The sequence below is a fragment of the Mirounga leonina genome, unplaced genomic scaffold (genome assembly GCF_011800145.1).
Source record: "Mirounga leonina isolate KUSES-001 unplaced genomic scaffold, KU_Mleo_1.0 Mir_153, whole genome shotgun sequence".
NCBI lineage: Eukaryota > Metazoa > Chordata > Mammalia > Carnivora > Phocidae > Mirounga > Mirounga leonina.
In genome coordinates this window covers 7,559,258-7,576,952 of record NW_023270387.1, presented here as the reverse complement: position 1 = coordinate 7,576,952, position 17,695 = coordinate 7,559,258, and the positions used below count along the sequence as shown (strand labels likewise).

Here is a 17,695-nt window from a genome sequence, read left to right as displayed (position 1 = left end):
ACTCTGGAGACAGCTTTCAATGCCCTCATAATCAGCTCACACAGAAAAGAAAACTTCTCAAGTTTAATTTACAGGGGGGTGAATTCTTATTGTTTCACTCTTATTTGCATAGTCTCTGGTTTACAAGGCCTTTTTGTATGGCTTGGGAAAGATGAATGGAAGGAACATTTTTCCTCTCCCCACTTCTCTGTTCTCTCAGGAACATAGCCAGGGCCTGGCATAAGGCTCAGAGAGTCAGGAAACTCCAAAATTAACCTAAGGTTCTACTTTAGAGCAAAGGTTCAGGGAAATTCATGTCTGAATTAAACTGAAGAGAACAACAATTATTACTTCTGTAGTGCTTTACATTTTTCAACATGCTTTTACCTACGTCTCATGGATGCCAAGCCAACAAACACTTGAGGTAAGTGTTAAATTTATCTGAACTAAAGTTCAGAGTTTGCTCATGTTTACACAGTTAGGAAGTGCAGCCAGGAAACAAACTTAGATCTCTCACTCCAAATGGAATTTCTCTGCTTAATTCCATGCCTAATGATTCTTAAAGAAAGTACCAGTAGCAAATTCATAAATTTAGGTAAGATTTTTTGTTATTTTTTTAAAATTGAGATATAATTGACATATAACATATTAGTTTCATATTATATAAGAATACAATATATGTGTATATTGCAAAATGGTCACCACAATAAGCATAGTTAATATCCATCACCATACATAGACATAATTTTTTTTCTTGTGATGAGAACTGTCAGGACTGTCTTAGCAACTTTCAAATATACATTACAGTATTAACTATAGTCACCATACTGTATATTACATCCCCAGGATTTAATATTTTATAACTGGAAATTTGTACCTTTTGACCACTTTCACCCCTCTTAGGTGTTTCTTTAATTTCTATTTTTAAGAATAAATTGGTTTCTAGTTTAAATAAAATGCTAGTAGTCAATTATTGGTTGTTCACATTGTACATGAAAATGCCAGGAACATCTAGTGAGTGCAAAAAATAATGTAAATATGCTTGGGAAGATTAAAAAATATTTTTATGCACCAGCTACTTGTTCCTCCCTAGAATAAATATTGCAGGTCTTCTTGATTTTTTTGGAATAAAACAGCTTTTAGGATTCATACTTTAAATCAACTATAAAAGGTCCTTTCATATGGCCACTTCATAAATTGATTTTGTTAGCCCACCCTAGGTATGAAAGGAATGAAGTGTCAGATTCAAGGTTAATTGCTATTTAAGTGTTCCTTACCCAGAGACAGATATATTTGCAAAGCTATAATCCTAGACCAGTTGCCTCCCTGCATCAACCAGTCAACATTTACTATTCTAGGAAATCAGATCAATTTTACCATTAACCTAAAAATGGTACAGTTAGTGCACACACAAACTCTACTAGTATTACCAAACAAAATTAACACATTCTTAAACTAATTATAAATTACTTTTTGGCTCATTTGTGGTTTGGGATTATCTACATTTTGGATCTATTACTTGGTAATGTAAAATTTACTATTCTGCTTAAAGAACTTGTTTTTTAAAAAAGTTTCATGTTTTTAAATTTTCAGAGGAGCATCTATGAATTTTTTTTTTCATCCATGATTCTGTGATTCTTACAGGGCATACATACCATTCCATCCAAGAAACTAAAAACTCAGTTCAAAGCATGGTAGAAGTTTCTGTCCACAGCCTACTACCTCAGAGTGTGAGTTCATGACACAGTAGAATAAAATCAGGACATAAATTACGAACAGATATGTTGGTCTATAACACAAAAATAAAACCTATATTCATTGATTTGCTCATCCCTGAAGCAATTTGACACTCCTAAAAAAAAAAAAAGAAGAAGAAAAGAAAAAAAAACAACAACAACAAAGAGACAAATAAGGAACTATCTGAACAGGCAGAGAAATCAGAGCTTATAAACTTGTTTTGGTTTTTTTGTTTTGTTTTGTTTTCCTCAGGAAAAATTTGTTTCCAGGCTAAGGAATTAAGTAGAACAATAGTATTGAGTTATATTGTGAGAATCTCACTGCTTTCTGCCCTTTTCTAATTTCTTTGGCTTCTGAAGCACATTTAGAACCATAAGCTCTGTACTCAACAAGTTCAGTTCTGATCTTGAATAAAAATTGCCAAGGGCATGTTTACTAGATCATAAAATCAGGGTAAGTGAAAGTTTTAGGAATTAAGACTTCTCTGTACAGTATGTTTTCCAAGAAAAGGTGAAGAGGGGATGATGACAGAGTCAGATGAAATCAGTAATTAAACCTACACACACACACACACACACACACACACACACACACACAATACTAAAGCTTGGCACTCTGGAAAGCCCATGATTGGTGGAATTATATAGGCCCGGATTGAATCCCAGCACTGTAATGTCTTTGGGAAAATTATTTCATCTTTTAATACTCAAGTTGTCTTTTTTTAATCTGAGGGGGAAAAAATCCACAGAATTATTATGAGAATTAAATGAGAGAATTAATATAAAGGCATTTGAAGTCATACTACTGGGATTAGATTCCTGGCTAACACAATCCTGGCAAGTGATTTAAAGTTGCAGAACCTCAGACTTCTCTTTTTTAAGACAGGAATCATAATAATGCCTCTCTCATAGGTTTATTGTTAAGACTAAATGAGATAATGTGTAAGGACTTAGTCCAGTGCCTTTACAGCAGAGTGTCAGTTTGGCTGGGTATAATTCTTGAGCCACTTTTCCTCTCAAAACTTTATAGATATTAGTGTGTTTTCTTCTAGCTGTAGAAAAGCCTGGAGGCAGCCTCAACCCTCTTCCCCTTGTAGGTAATTTGCTTTTTTTTTTTTTAAGGTTTTATTTATTTAGAGCAGTTTTAGGTTTATAGTAAAATTGAGAGGAAGGTACAGAGATTTTTCATATACTCTCTGCCCTGCAATATACATAGGCTCCCCCATTATCAATATCACTCACCAAAATAGTATTTTATTTTTTACCAACGATGAACCTACATTGACACATTATAATCACACAAAGTCCCAAGTGTGCCTAAGGGTTCACTCTTGATGTTGTAGATTCAGTGGGTTTGGACAAAAAATAATGACATATATCCATCTTTATAATATCATATGGGGTGTTTTCACTGCCGTAAAAATCCTCTATCATCTGCCTATTCATCTCCTCTCCCCCACCCCACTAGCAATCACTGATCTTTTTATTGTGTCCATGGTGTCCATAGTTCTGTATTTTCCAGAATATCATATAGTTGGATCATACAGTATGTAGCTATCTCAGATTGGCTTTTCACTTAGTAATATGCACTTAAGTTCCTCCATGTCTTTTCATGGCCTGATAGTTCATTACTTTTTAGTGCTGAATAATATTCCATTATCTGGTTGTGCCACAGTTTATTTATCCATTCAAGATATAGGACATCTTGGTTACTTTCAAGGTTTGGCAATTATGGATAAAGCTGCTGTAAATGTCAGCATGCAAGTTTTTATGTGGACATATGGTTTCAACTCCTTTAAGTAAATAATGAGGAGCACAATTACTGAATCCAATGGTAAGTATATTTAATTTTGTAAGAAAACACCAGACTATATTCCAAAGTGGCTATGCAATTTTGCATTCCCACTCAGCAATGAATGAAAGTCCCTGTTGTTCCATATCCTTGTCAACAATTGGTGTTGTCAATATTCTGAATTTTGGCCATTCTAATAGGTGTGTTTTAGCATCTCATTGTTTTAATTTATATTTTCCTAATGACATATGATGTGAAGCACCCTTTCTTATGCTTATTTTCCATCTATGCATCTTCTTTGGTAGGTGTCTTTAAGGTCACTGGCCCATTTTTTAATCAGCTTGTTTTCTTATTGTCGAATTTTAAGAGTTCTTTGTATATTTTGGATAATAGCCTTCTATCAGATGTGTCTTTTGCAAAAATTTTCTCCCAATCTGTGTATTCTCGTCTCATTCTCTTGATAGTGTTTTTTGCAGAGCCCAAGTTTTATATTTATCAATTTTTTTAAATGGATCATGTCCTTGGTATTGTATCTAAAAAGGCATCATCATACCCAAAGTCATCCAGATTTTCTCCTATGTCATCTTATAGGAGTTTCATAGTTTTGAATTCCACATTTAGGTCTATAATCAATTTTGAGTTAATTTCTGTGAAGGATGTGAAGTCTGTATCTAGATTTTTTTTTTTTTTTTTTGTGAGGACCAGTAGGTGGGGGGATATGGATGTCCAATTGTTCCAATACCATTTGCTGAAGAAACTATCTTTGCTCCAGTATATTGCCTTTGCACTTTGATCAAAGATCAGTTGAATATATTCATGAGGTTCTATTTCTGGGCTCTGTATTCTGTTCCAGTACTCTATTTGTATATTTTTTCACTAATATCACCCTGTCTTGATTACTGAATCTTTACAGTAAGTCTTGAAATCAGGTAGCATCAGTTCTCCAACTTTATTCTTCACCTTCAATATTGTGTTGGGTATTCTGGATCTTTTGCCTCTCTGTATAAACTATAGAATAAGTTTATCAATATTCATAAAATAACTTGTTGGGATTTTGATTGGAATGAATCCAAAGATCAAGTTGGGGATAATTGATGCCTTGAAAATATTAAGTCTTCCTATCAATTAACATGGAATATCGCTTCATTTATTTAGTTCCCCTTTATTATCATTTATCAAAATTTTACAATTTTCCTCATATGGATCTTATATATATTTTGATATACTTATACCTAAGTATTTCATTTTTTGGATGGTAACTGAAATATTATTGTGTTTCTAGTTTCAAATTCCACATGTTCACTGTTGGCACATAGGAAAGCAACTGACTTTTGTATATTAACTTTGTATTCTGCACCCTCGTTATAATCACTTTTTGAGGGCGCCTGGGTGGCTCAGTTGGTTGAGTGACTGCCTTCGGCTCAGGTCGTGATCCTGGAGTCCTGGGATCGAGTCCCGCATTGGGCTCCCCGCTCAGTGGGGAGTCTGCTTCTCCCTCTGACCCTCTTCCCCTCTCATGCTCTTTCTCACTCTCTCTCTCAAATAAATAAAATCTTTAAAAAAATAAATAAAAATAACTTTTTGGGTCCAGGAGTTATTTGACTGATTTTTTTCAATGTCCTACATAGATGATTGTGTCATTTGAAAAAAAAAAAAAGACAGTTTTATGTCTTTCTTCTAATTTGTATACCTTTTATTTTTTTTGCTTTATTCCATTAGCAAAGACTTCCAGTATGATGTTGAAAAGGAGTGGTGAGAGGGATCATCCTTGTCTTTTACCTGATCATAGTGGGAACTTTGAGTTTCTCATCATTAAGTATGACGTTAGCTGTATATGTGTGTGTGTGTGTCTATCTGACATACACATAACTGAATATATCACTATTATTGTTTTTAACAAACTGTTATCTGTTAGATCAGTTAAGAATAAGAAAAAAGTTTTTATTTTATCTTCACTTGTTCTCTTTGATGCTTTTCCTTTTTTATGTAGCTCCAAGTTTCTGATCTGCATTATATTTCTTCTTTCTAAAGAATTTCTCTTAATATTTCTTGCAAGGCAAATCTATTGGCAAGAAATTCCCTCAATTTTTGTTTGTCTAAGTTTTTATTTCTCCTTCACTTTTTAATAATAATTTGGCAGGGTGAAAAATTCTAGGTTGAAGTGTTTTTTTTTCTCACAATACCTTAAATATTTCACTCCACTATCTTGTTAGCATGGTTTCTGAGAAGTTACATGCAATTATCTTTGCTCCTTTTTAGGTAAGGTGTGTTTTACCTCTGGCTTCTTTCACAATTTTTTCTTCATCTTTGATTTTCTGTAATTTGAAAATGATACACTAATACACTTAGGTGTAGTTTGTTGGTATTTATCCTACTTGGTGTTCTTAAGCTTCCTGGATCTGTGGTTTCATGTCAGACATTAATATGGAGAAATTTTTAGTCATTATTGTTTCAAAATATATCTTCTGTTCCTTTCCCTTTTTCTTCTCCTTCCCACCGAGTATTCCAGTGGGTATTCTCATTATGTGTATGTTACACTTTTATAGCTGTCCCATAGTCCTTAGAAACTACATTCTGTTTCAGCCTTTGTTCTCTTTCCTTTTTGGTTTTCAGGTATTCTGTTGATATATCCTCTAGCTCAGAGATTCTTTCTTTGGCCATGTCTAATCTACTAACGAGCCCATCAAAGACATCCTTCATTTCTGTTACTGTTTATATATAGCATTTCTTTTTGGTTCTTTATTAGGATTTCCATCTTTCGGCTTACATTGCCCATCTATTCTTGCATGCTGTCTACTTTACCCAGTAGAGCCCTTAGTATATTACAGATAGCTCTTTTAAATCCCCAGTCTGAAAATTCCAATGTCCTTGCCATGTCTGGATTTGATACATACTCTGTCTCCTCAAATTGTGGAGGGGTTTTGTTTTGTTTTGTTTCCTTTTTGTTATGCCTTATAACTATCTTGATAGCTAGACATCCTGTAATGGGCAAAAGGAACTGCAGTAAGTAGGCCTTTAATAATGTGCTGGTGAAGGGGGGGAAATCGGAGGGGGAGATGAACCATGAGAGATGATGGACTCTGAAAAACAAACTGAGCGTTCTAGAGGGGAGGGGGGTGGGAGGATGGGTTAGCCTGGTGATGAGTATTAAAGAGGGCACATTCTTCATGGAGCACTGGGTATTATACACAAACAATGAATCATGGAACACTACATCAAAAACTAATGATGTAATGTATGGTGATTAACATAACAATAAAAAATTTTTAAAAAATGTGCTGGTGAGGTGCTAGAGAGGGAAAACATTCTATAGTCCTATGATTAGGTCTGTGTTTTAGTGAGACTATGCTTCTGGACTGTGAACTTCACAAATGTTTCTCAGGTTTTTTTCTTCCCCTCTTAGGTGGGACAAGATGGCTAAGGAGGACTGGAATGAGGTATTGCCTTTCCAGGTCACTTAGGTTCTGATAATACACCAGGTTAGGCTCTGGTTAACTAGTTTTCGCTGAAAGACAGGTGTTACTAAGAAAAACAGAATGCTCTGGTGTATTTCAAAATGGTTCCTTTTCTCCCTCTCTCAGCTGGAAGCCCCCAGGGATTTTTCTCTGATACTTAGTATCCTGGAAATCTTACACTGTTGTGGGACCCTCCACCCCACCCCACCATGTCTAGGTTCCCCTGCAGATTTTAACTTTCTGAGTTGTTCACATTGAGCCTCTAGCTATTCATCAATTACAGTCAAGTTTTCCTACCCTGACATGGCAGCAGCTTCTGCTTGAGTGTCTGCTTCAGTAATCCCTGGCTCCCTGTATTTCCCTGTCTCTCCAATCTTGTGTGCAGCACTTTGCCCTGTGTGTTCCCCTCCTATGGATCTAAGAAGAGTGCTTAATTTTTCAGTCTGTTCAGCTTTTTACTTGTTTTTAAGCTCTAGTGGTGACTTCCAACCTCCCTATAAGTGGAACTAGAAATTAGATATGTTGGTTTTCATGCCTGAATAAGTGAAGAAATCTTTCTTCACCCTTTCATTCATTCAACAAATACTTACTGGATACCTCTAATTTGCTCAGTAGTGTTCTAGGCACTAACAGTATCGCAATGAACAAAACAAACTCCTGCCTTCATGGAACTTGCATTATAGTGGAACCTTGAAGTTTAATAGTTTACTAAGGATATATCCTCCTGCTAAGTGTTCTGTTTTTAATTTACCAAAAACACAGGATGTTCTTTTGATCTTAAAGTTAAGTTTTTGCATCTTTTTTACTTATTTGTTCTGTAATGACATTGATTTGGGTCCTCATTTATTTTAAGCTTGCAACCTCTCTTTTCATCTGTTATTTCATCTTTGAGCTCTTATTCATTGAATACTGGTTCTCATTAAGTTCTATAGAATGCAGCATTTATAAATTATTTTCTTTTCCTTTAGTTTATATTTTCATTTAGGTTGGATTCTATCTTTCGCATGCAATGAATGATTTCATGTTGTGCTATAGTATTTCTGCATCACTGCCACATCATTTTGTTTCATCTTGCTCATTCTCTGCTATCTCTTCTGAGGTTTTATTATATATTCTATACTAAGACTCTCTGCTTCTCTCTGCTTATAGTTGGGGTGGAGGGTGGTATACCATTCAACGGAGGAAGACCTTCAAGTTTTAGATTATTTCTTGAATTTAGCTCTGAAGTCCTCCCTTCCATAAGAGAGAGGCAGGTTCATTGTTCATTTTTCATTATCACCAGTTTCTTTCTAGCAGCAGTTCCTACTAATCACTGATCAGAAGGAAAAGACAAAAATAATAATACTTACTCATTATGTTTCTTTCTAGAATTAGTGACATTAGCAAGAATTGTATTTGGCCAATTCAGAAGTTTGCCCTCTAGGATTTGGAGTGAGGTAAGGAACATAACATCACTACTCTTCTTTACTACTCTCTGGAATCTTTTTCACCCCCTCAATAACCATGTTTTGGAATGTTTTTCTTAGGTCAATGTTTGGGTTTTTTTTTAAAGATTTTATTTATTTATTTGACAGGGAGAGACATAGTGAGAGAGGGAACACAAGCAAGGGGACTGGTAGAGGGAGAAGCAGGCTTCCCATGGAGCAGGGAGCCCAATATGGGGCTCGATCCCAGGACCTGGGATCATGACCTGAGCCGAAGGCAGACACTTAACGACTGAGCCACCCAGGCACCCCAGGTCAATGTTTTTAACCTTAGACACAGGTATGGAGCTTTAAAAAAATTGTACATTTAGGCTGCACCCCAGACCAATTTAATCAGAATTTCTGGAGAAGAAGCCCAAATATTATTTTTACAAGTTTCCAAGGTGGTTTCAATGCCTGAGACCTAACCTTGAGAACTGCAGGCTTAGGTATGTTCCTTTCCTTCTTTGTGGCAGTAAGTGATTTTTTTTTTTTTTTAAAGATTTTATTTATTTGACAGAGAGAGACACAGTGAGAGAGGGAACACAAGCAGGGACAAAGGAGAGGGAGAACAGGCTTTCCACGGAGCAGGGAGCCCGATGCGGGGCTCGATCCCAGGACCCTGGGATCATGACCTGAGCCGAAGGCAGACGCTTAACGACTGAGCCACCCAGGCGCCCCGCAGTAAGTGATTTTTAAAAACTCTTTTTGCTCATTTTATGGATATGCACTTCCAGAGAAATTTTATGGTAAAATTTTATGGTATGGTAAAATTTTCATCTGACATCTTCCTAATCACTTCTTAACAGAAAATTGAGAAGTTCTCAATAACTATCTGCTAGTTGCTTATATGTCTTTTTCATATGTACGATACAGTCCTCTGAAATCCACTTCTGACTTTCTCTCACTCAATACACACCTATCTATCATAGGAAAAAACAACAACTTCCCATTTCACTCATGTAACAATCCTCATTTTGAATAAAAATAATAGTATAGGTGCTATAGTTATATTCAGTATTAGGAAAATCATAAATTCATGTATTCAACATCTGTGGAATCAAAAGTCATGGTTCTTCTCTTCAACACCTTGAACGTGTGTATGTGTGTGTGTGTGTCTGCACATACAAGTGTATGTTGGGGAAAGAGAAATGAAAGGGCCTTAAGAGATGCATACATTAAACACGTGGGTAGGAAAAGAGGATCCAGTGAAGGTGACTTAGAGAATTCAGAGAAATAGAGAAACTAGAATATAAATTTTTGAAGATTAGAAATAGAAAGCATGTCTAAATTGTTCATTTTGTATCTTTATATATTTGTAAAACTAATGAATGAATGCAATACAAGTGTCATGGCTGCCAAGAGAAGAGTGGCAGGACATACGCTACAAAGTGTCATCTTTGATTATAGAAGCTATTGCATTTGCTCACTGGGAAATCATGAAAGGGATCTCATATTTGCAAAAAGGGAAGGCAATGAAAAAGCAGAGGCAGTTTATATGCATTCCTTTTTCCAAAAGTTGGCAAGAAGGAAAAAAAGAAAGCATGTGTGGGGGGCAGTAGTGATAATTCAAGAAGGAAGCATGATGGAGAAGGTTTTATTTCAATATTGTAAGGATGTGAGCACATTGTATGCCCAGAGAAAGAAACAATAGAGAGGAAGTGACTTAAAGGGAAATATACCCCATTCTCCCGTCTCCACTGCATTAAAGTTCATTGCATACCCCAGCAATGTTCTTATAGGACTGTATTAGCATGTTAAACATATAGAGGCAGAAAAAGATCAAGCAAAGATTAAGCAGGGTTTGGCTGTTTTTTTTTTTTACTACAGAATTTATCAAAGATTTACTATACCACATTTTATAATGTACATTATCACATTAGTGTCATTTCCCATGGAACCATGAATATGGAACCCCTCCTTAAAAAAAAAAAAAAGTATCCTATACAGAGAAAGGGGAACCCTCCTACACTGCTGGTGGGAATGCAAGCTGGTGCAGCCACTCTGGAAAACAGTATGGAAGTTCCTCAAAAAGTTGAAAGTAGAGCTACCCTACAACCCAACAATTGCACTAGTATTTACCCCAAAGATACAAATGTACTGATCTGAAGGGGCACCTGCACCCCAATGTTTATAGCAGCAACGTTCACAATAGCTGAACTATGGGAAGAGCCTAAGTGTCCATCAACAAATGAATGGATAAAAAAGATGTGGTGGGGCGCTTGGGTGGCTCAGTCGTTGGGCGTCTGCCTTCAGCTCAGGTCGATCGAGCCCCGCATCAGGCTCCCTGCTTGGCGGGGGGCCTGCTTCTCCCTCTCCCACTCCCCTGCTTGTGTTCCCTCTCTCGTTGTGTCTCTGTCAAATAAATAAAATCTTTTTAAAAAAAAAGATGTGGTGTATACACACACACACACACACACACACACAATGGAATATTATGCAGCCATCAAAAAAATGAAATCTTGCCATTTGCAATGACATGGATAGAACCAGAGGGTATTATGCCAAGCTAAATAAGTCAATCAGAGAAAGACAATTATCACATGATCTCATGGATATGAGGAATTTGAGAAACAAGACAGAGGCTCAAAGAAGGGAGGGAAAAATGAAACAAGATGAAACCAGAGAGGGAGACAAACCATAAGAGACTCTTAATCTCAGGAACAAACTGAGGGTTGCTGGAGTGGAGGGGGTGGGAGGGAGGGGGTGGCTGGGTGACGGACATTGGGGAGGGTATGTACTATGGTGAGTGCTGTGAATTGTGTAAGACTGAAGAATCACAGACCCGTACCCCTGAAACAAATAATACATTATATGTTAATTAAAAAAAAAAAAGTATCCTAATGGACTAGCGTTGCATATAACATACTTTGGAAAATATGCTTTAAAGTAAAAATTCTTTTAGAATTTCTGTATCTAATTTCTTTTCAGTTGGCATAAGCACTATTAAAAAATAAACTTTTGGTTTTGTTGTTTTAATTCAAGTATAGTGTTATATTAGTTTCACATGTACAATATAATGATTCAGTAATTCTATACATTACTCAGTGCTCATCGTGATAAGTGTACTCTCAATCCCCTTCACTTATTTCACCCATTCCCCCACCAACCTCCTCTCTGGCAGCCATCAGTTTTTTCTCTATATTTGAGAGTCTGGGGGTTCTTGTCTCTTTTTTTCTTTGCTCATTTGCTTTGTTTCTTAAACTCCACATATGAGTGAAATCATATGGCATATATCTTTATCTGACTTATTTTGCTTAGCATTATACTCTCTAGATCTATCCTTGTTGCTGCCAGAGTCAAGACTTCATTATTTTTTATGGCTGAATAATATTCCACTGCATATATATTCTACATCTTCTTTATTCATTCATCTATTGATGGACACTTAAGTTGTTTCCATAATTTGGCTATTCTAAATAATGCTGCAATAAACATATTTTTGTTTTATTACTATACCATCTTCTGTTATTTCCCATTGCAAATATGCAACAATTGATTTTCATTTATAATTTAAATAGGATTTAAGGGAAAAGATTTAAGTTTCATACTTTTGAGAACCAGAACTGGACTGGAATGCTGTTGCACTACTTATTAGCTGAGCAATCTTGCACAACTTACTGAACCTAGTCATGTACTGAGCTCCCTAATCTCTACTATATCAGCACAGATAATGGGCTGATTTCCACAAATGCCTAGGGAGGGTTATAAAATAAACATGTGGACAGAGCTAAAAACATGCAGTCAGTTGAAATGTCTAGGAAAAACAAAGAGAAAAAAGAAACCTAAAGTCCTTTGTGGGGAGAGGTGTCACAGATTCTGCCGACCCTTGAAGAATGGGCAAGAACATAAGGCATGTGATAGACAACAAATGATAATCAGTTAATTAATTTAATCTGGCTCACAGAGCAACCTAAACTTTGATGAAAAATAGACATTTCTCCTTTTTGCTGTTTCTTATTAAAATATCAAGTTGCTTTGTAAAATATACTTTAAAAATAACTAAGCTAAGCCTCTGACCAGCAAGCAAGCTTACCCTGGACTAAGTGGAAGGGCTTAGGGGCATATCTAGTTTTATCTCACATGAAATGAATGGGACACAATTTAGGATGTTCTTCAGTCACAAGGAACAAAAATAAGACCATACCATCAGTTGTAGTGGTTAAGAGTGTGAGTTTTGGGTGTCCTGGGTTTGATTCTGGCTCTTCGACTCATAGCCATATGAACTCTGATAAGTACTTTAATATCTCTGAGCTCTTCACTTATGTAGTGGGCATAAAAATACACAACATTAGGGTTGTTTCAAAGATTATGATAGTGTGTAAAGTGCTTAAGTTAGTGTTTTGACTACCAAATCCTTTTCTCCATATCCTTCAAAGTTAACTCTCAATAAGTGATAGGTATTACTATTATAATACTGTGACATCATAAGCATATGGCCTTTGAACTCAATCAGATCTGGGTTCAAATCCTGACTCCACCACTTTTTGATTAATGACCTAGGAAAGTTGCTTAACTTCTCTGAGCCTCATCTTCTTATTCATTTATTTATTTATTTTTAAACTTTCTTTTTAACTTTTTTTTTTTTTGAGAGAGAGAGAGAGAGAGGGAGGGAGGAGGGGGAGAAAGAGAGAATCTTAAGCAGGCTCCACATCCAGTGTAGAGTCCGATGCGGGGCTCGATCTCATGACCCTGAGATCAAGACCTGAGTCAAAATCAAGAGTTGGATACTTAAACGAGTGAGCCACCCAGGTGCCCCTCATCTTCACATTTAAAATGAGTATAATGATACAAATGTCTTTGGTGATGGTAGAGGTTAAATGAGATAATGCATGTAATGTATATCCAACACATGGCAGGCATTCAACAGATGCCAGTCATTTTTACCACTTTCCCTAGAGGATAATATCTAAATTTTTACCATAGAATCCAAGGTCCTTCATAGTCTGGCCAAACTCTTTTTCCAGCCTCAGCTCTTAACATCTTCCTTTTATACTTCCCTTCTTCCTTTCTTCCTCCTCTGCTTTTCCTAACTCCTCTGTCTCCCACTTCATAAACTTCTAGTCTTAGAACTGGGATTCTGTTCTTTAAGGAAATAGCCCCTTTGGGCTTCTAACCAAAGGATGAGAAAGAAAGCCCCCATGTCTGATCTTAATAATTAAGTCAAAACCTCCCATATCAAGGCTTATATTCACCTTGGGGAGGGCTTGATCTCTTACAACAATAAGACACTATCAACTTCTTCTCTTCCTGAAAAATTCTATTAATGTAAAACACACACACACGCAGACACACACACACACTTGGTATTTGTCATTCTTCTCTGGCCTCATTAGCTCTCTTGCCAGTATTTCCTCTTCCACTACCTCAGGTGTTAGTAGTTGCCCAGCACTAGAGACAGTGGTGATTGTGACAACCATAAGCATTAAACGTAATAACACACAGCTACAACTCAGTTTTATCTGTTGTTGCCTTGGAGAAATGTAGCCCAGATTTCTACATGAAATATCTTGATTTTTAAGGTGGCAACAAGTTTGAAAAAGAAAAAAGCATATATGTTGAAAAACACGCCTGAATTCACTCTGTGGCCCATTAGTTCGCAATCTCTGCTCTAGAATATTCAGACAGCACTGCCAGTGATTTTTATGTGCATTTTGGGGCTTACAAGGATGACACTTGTGGACTCAACTTGACTATATTCCAAGCGCCTGGCACAGTGTCTGGTACACAGCAGACACACAATAAATATATATTGGATGAATGAGTTGTGCAGACATCCCCTTTCATAGTTAAATTTATTCACTGTCACTCAATCTAATGGTTGGCCAAACATTTTGGTTTCATTCTTAGACTAGTTCCTGTTAAAGGTCTGCTATTGGTGTTTCCCAGCTGTTAAACTATGCTATTCTTAGTACTTTGCTTTACAGTTTGTTTCAAAATATTCTGGATGCATCCTGCTTGTGTCAGACATGGTCATCACACTCCTTCAGTTGCCTTGTCATCACTATTGTTTTCTGGCATCACACTTTCTACACGGTAACATCGCCAGCGCAGAGAAAATGCTTCACCGTCTAAGGAATGATAGGACTAGTCCACGATTACTTCTCCCACATCAGAGCATTTTCCTTAAACTGTATAATGAAAATGCTTATTATTTTTTTAAGATTTTATTTATTTGTCAGAGAGAGAGCACAAGCAGGGGAAGTAGCATGCAGAGGGAGAAGCAGGCTCCCCCCTGAGCAGGGAGCCCAATGCGGGGCTCGATCCCAGGACCCTGAGATCATGACCTGAGCCGAAGGCAGATGCTTAACCAACTGAGCCACCCAGGCGCCCTGAAAATGGTTATTTTTACTACTTCACTCATTCATTCAAAGCTAGGTCACTGAAACAAAGAATCCTTGAGAGTGTAACTCTGTGCTTGGCACAAAAAAAGAGAAGACGAAACACGACCTTTAATTTCAAGGAGCTTACAGTCAAGTAAAACAGCTGGTAACAGCCTAGTGTACTGCGTGCTGTAAGGAGAGGAAAGCACACAGGAGAGGCAGTGTGGACACGAGAGGGGAAGAGCACTGATTCTGGAGCACACTCCCAGGTTCCAAGTTTGGCTTCACTGCTTACCAGCTGTTTGAACAAGTTATTTAACATCCTTGTGACCTGGGTTTTCCCATCTGTAAAATGGGGTGTAAGGGACTATAGCTCACAGATTAAGATTTAAGTGAATTAAAATGGGTAAAATGCTTAGACTAATACCTAGTATAAAGTAACTCAATAAATGTTACGTTACTACTACAGAAGGTGCACTTAACCTTGTGTGTGTGGTTGGTGTGTGGAGGTAGCTAGGTAAAGAGAAAGTCAGAAAAATTTTCCTGAGGTAATTATAGATATAAGCCTTGAAGATTTCTTTCCTCAACAAATATTTATCAGATGTTTGCTATGCGCCAGGCCCTAGATGAATACATGTAAAACAATAGGGCTTGGAACATAGAGAAGTAAAACTTCCTAGACAACAAGAGCAGCAATTCAAAGCCATGAAGATGTGAGACGTCCGGGCGTTCTTGGAAGTGCACACAGTTCCCTGTGAGGGAGAACAGGGCTAGAGTTAAGTAGAGCAGGAGATAACACAAAGAAGTGGGAGTGAGGTGTCAAATTGTAGACAGCCTTGTATATCACACTGTAGCATTTGATATTTATTCCATAGACATAGGAGCCAAGGAAGGGTTTAAGTTGGGGAGTGACTGTATCTTATTCGTGTTCTTTACATTACTCTCATGATAATATTAATCTGAGCAAACAGCAATGTTCTTTAGGAAGGGAGACCTCCCTCAAAACTCCTTATAGGAGACGGGTGGGATGGTTTTTTATGCAAATCAAAAGTAATGGAATTTGAAATAAAAGCACTTACAAATTCTAAAGTGAGAGTTTTCCACATGTGATTGGAGCACGAGGTATTACCTCAAAAAGAAACACCTGATAACACAGGTGTTTCTGATAAAACCCCTAATACGTAAAATAACAACTCAGGCCTGGCCCTTCTGGATCGATCTCATATCCTTTTTGTGTCTCACTCATTCATTTAATCAACAAACATTTATTGTGCCAGACACTGCTCTAGGCACCTGAGATGCAAGAGTAAACAGTAACAAAAAGATTTCTGACCGCTGGAAGAGAGATAATAAACATTAAAGATAAGTTAATTACATGAAATATTAAAAGGAAATAAGTATTATCGAAATTTAAAAAATGAAGCAGAGTAAGGAAAACTGGGATTGTCCATTCACGATAGGAAGCATCATAGCATGAGTTCAGAACGGAATGAAAGGAACTGCAAAGCTGTCTGCAGTGTAAAATCCATGATAAACTATAGTGGGTGTGAAGTCCTGTCACTACACAGGGGTCTAAGCTGCAGAAAGAGCCACTCCTGAAAAATTGTGTTTGTGCACATATACATACATATATATTAGAATGATTTATACATATATATGTATCATATAAATCAAGATTCTTTACAGCCTATGTAAGTCTGCTTTGAACAATGTGATGTGGACAAGGCTTAAAATGGGCTGGAACATTTTCCCCATTACTTCCACAATAAACAATGCCAGTGTTGGGGGGGGTGTATGTAAATGTGTGTGTGTTTTGGATAGCATCTCCTGCTTGGAACAGAGCCGGCCAGAGCCCTATTCTTCTACAACCTGTCCTGCTAACAGCCCAACCCTACAGGAACCTCAATTTAAAAAAAAAAAAAAAAATCTCAAAAACAAACAAACCTCCTTCAACAACATGGTATCATGGAGCGGTGTCCTTCATCGCTAATCCACCCTTTACGTAGTCCTTACTCCAAGGGAATAATGCCACCTACCGAATCATCCGCACCAGTCAGTCGGTCCTGCAAAGCGCAGCGACACTCAGCTCGACCGGGGTTGACTCCAAATCCCCCCCCCCTCCCCGGTTATTCTCTGGCCCTAAAAAAATTTGCCACTCTTTGGGCTGTCAGGAAGTTAGGCTCTCGGCGCAGATATCTGATAAACACTTCCACATATTGTAGCCTTCTCAATGGCTAAGCCCAATTTCAGAGTCCTCTCTCGCCTGCATTTTCCTTAATTGCGCTTTGACGTTTGGAATGCCCATGTCTCCGCAGCCGCGGACCGCGGGAACCGCTGGTGCAAATTGTGCAGGGGCCGCAGAAGCCAGCGAGGGCTACCTGAACACGCTGACGTTCGGGGTTGCTCAAGAGGTCAGGAGACGCTGGGGGCGTCCCAATGTGCACAGCCCAGCACCCCGCGACGCGCAGCTCCAACCCGAGGCCTCGGGAGGGGGAGCTTGGGGCCTGGGGGGTGGGGTGGGAGTCCGGGTTGGGGTCGGGGGGGGACCCCTCTGCAGTCCCCTGAAAGCGAGGCAGGAATCACCGCAGCTCCTCGGTTCGGGCTGAGGTGGCCGCGACTGCGCCGCCGCACGCGCTGCCGCGTCGCCGTCCCCCGCGGGCGCAGCGCGGGCAGGGATGGGGTCGGGCGCGCGTGGGCCGGGCGGCGGGAGAGGCGCGCGTCCGTGCCCCGGAGGCCCCCGTTCGTGACACGGGCCGGCGAGCTCCCGCGGGCTGGGCCCGCCCGGAGTTGCGGGCTGGCAAGGTCAGTCGGTCGCCTGTACCCTAGCAGCTCTCTGCGAGCAGAGAAAGACGCCCGGCTCCTCGCGCCGCAGTCCGAGGCAGCCGCTGGGAGCGCCGCGGCCGGGGGCCGGCGGCCGGGGGCGGGTCCCCGCGCGGGGCGCCCGGCG

The 17,695-nt window shown here is 38.6% G+C and overlaps 1 protein-coding gene across 1 annotated transcript in view; it reads right to left on the bottom strand.

The window, feature by feature from the left end:
- Positions 1–17,695, bottom strand: part of CUNH11orf53 (chromosome unknown C11orf53 homolog) — a 494,983-nt gene that overhangs the window by 475,911 nt on the left and 1,377 nt on the right. The gene's annotated exons all lie outside the window — the stretch shown is intronic.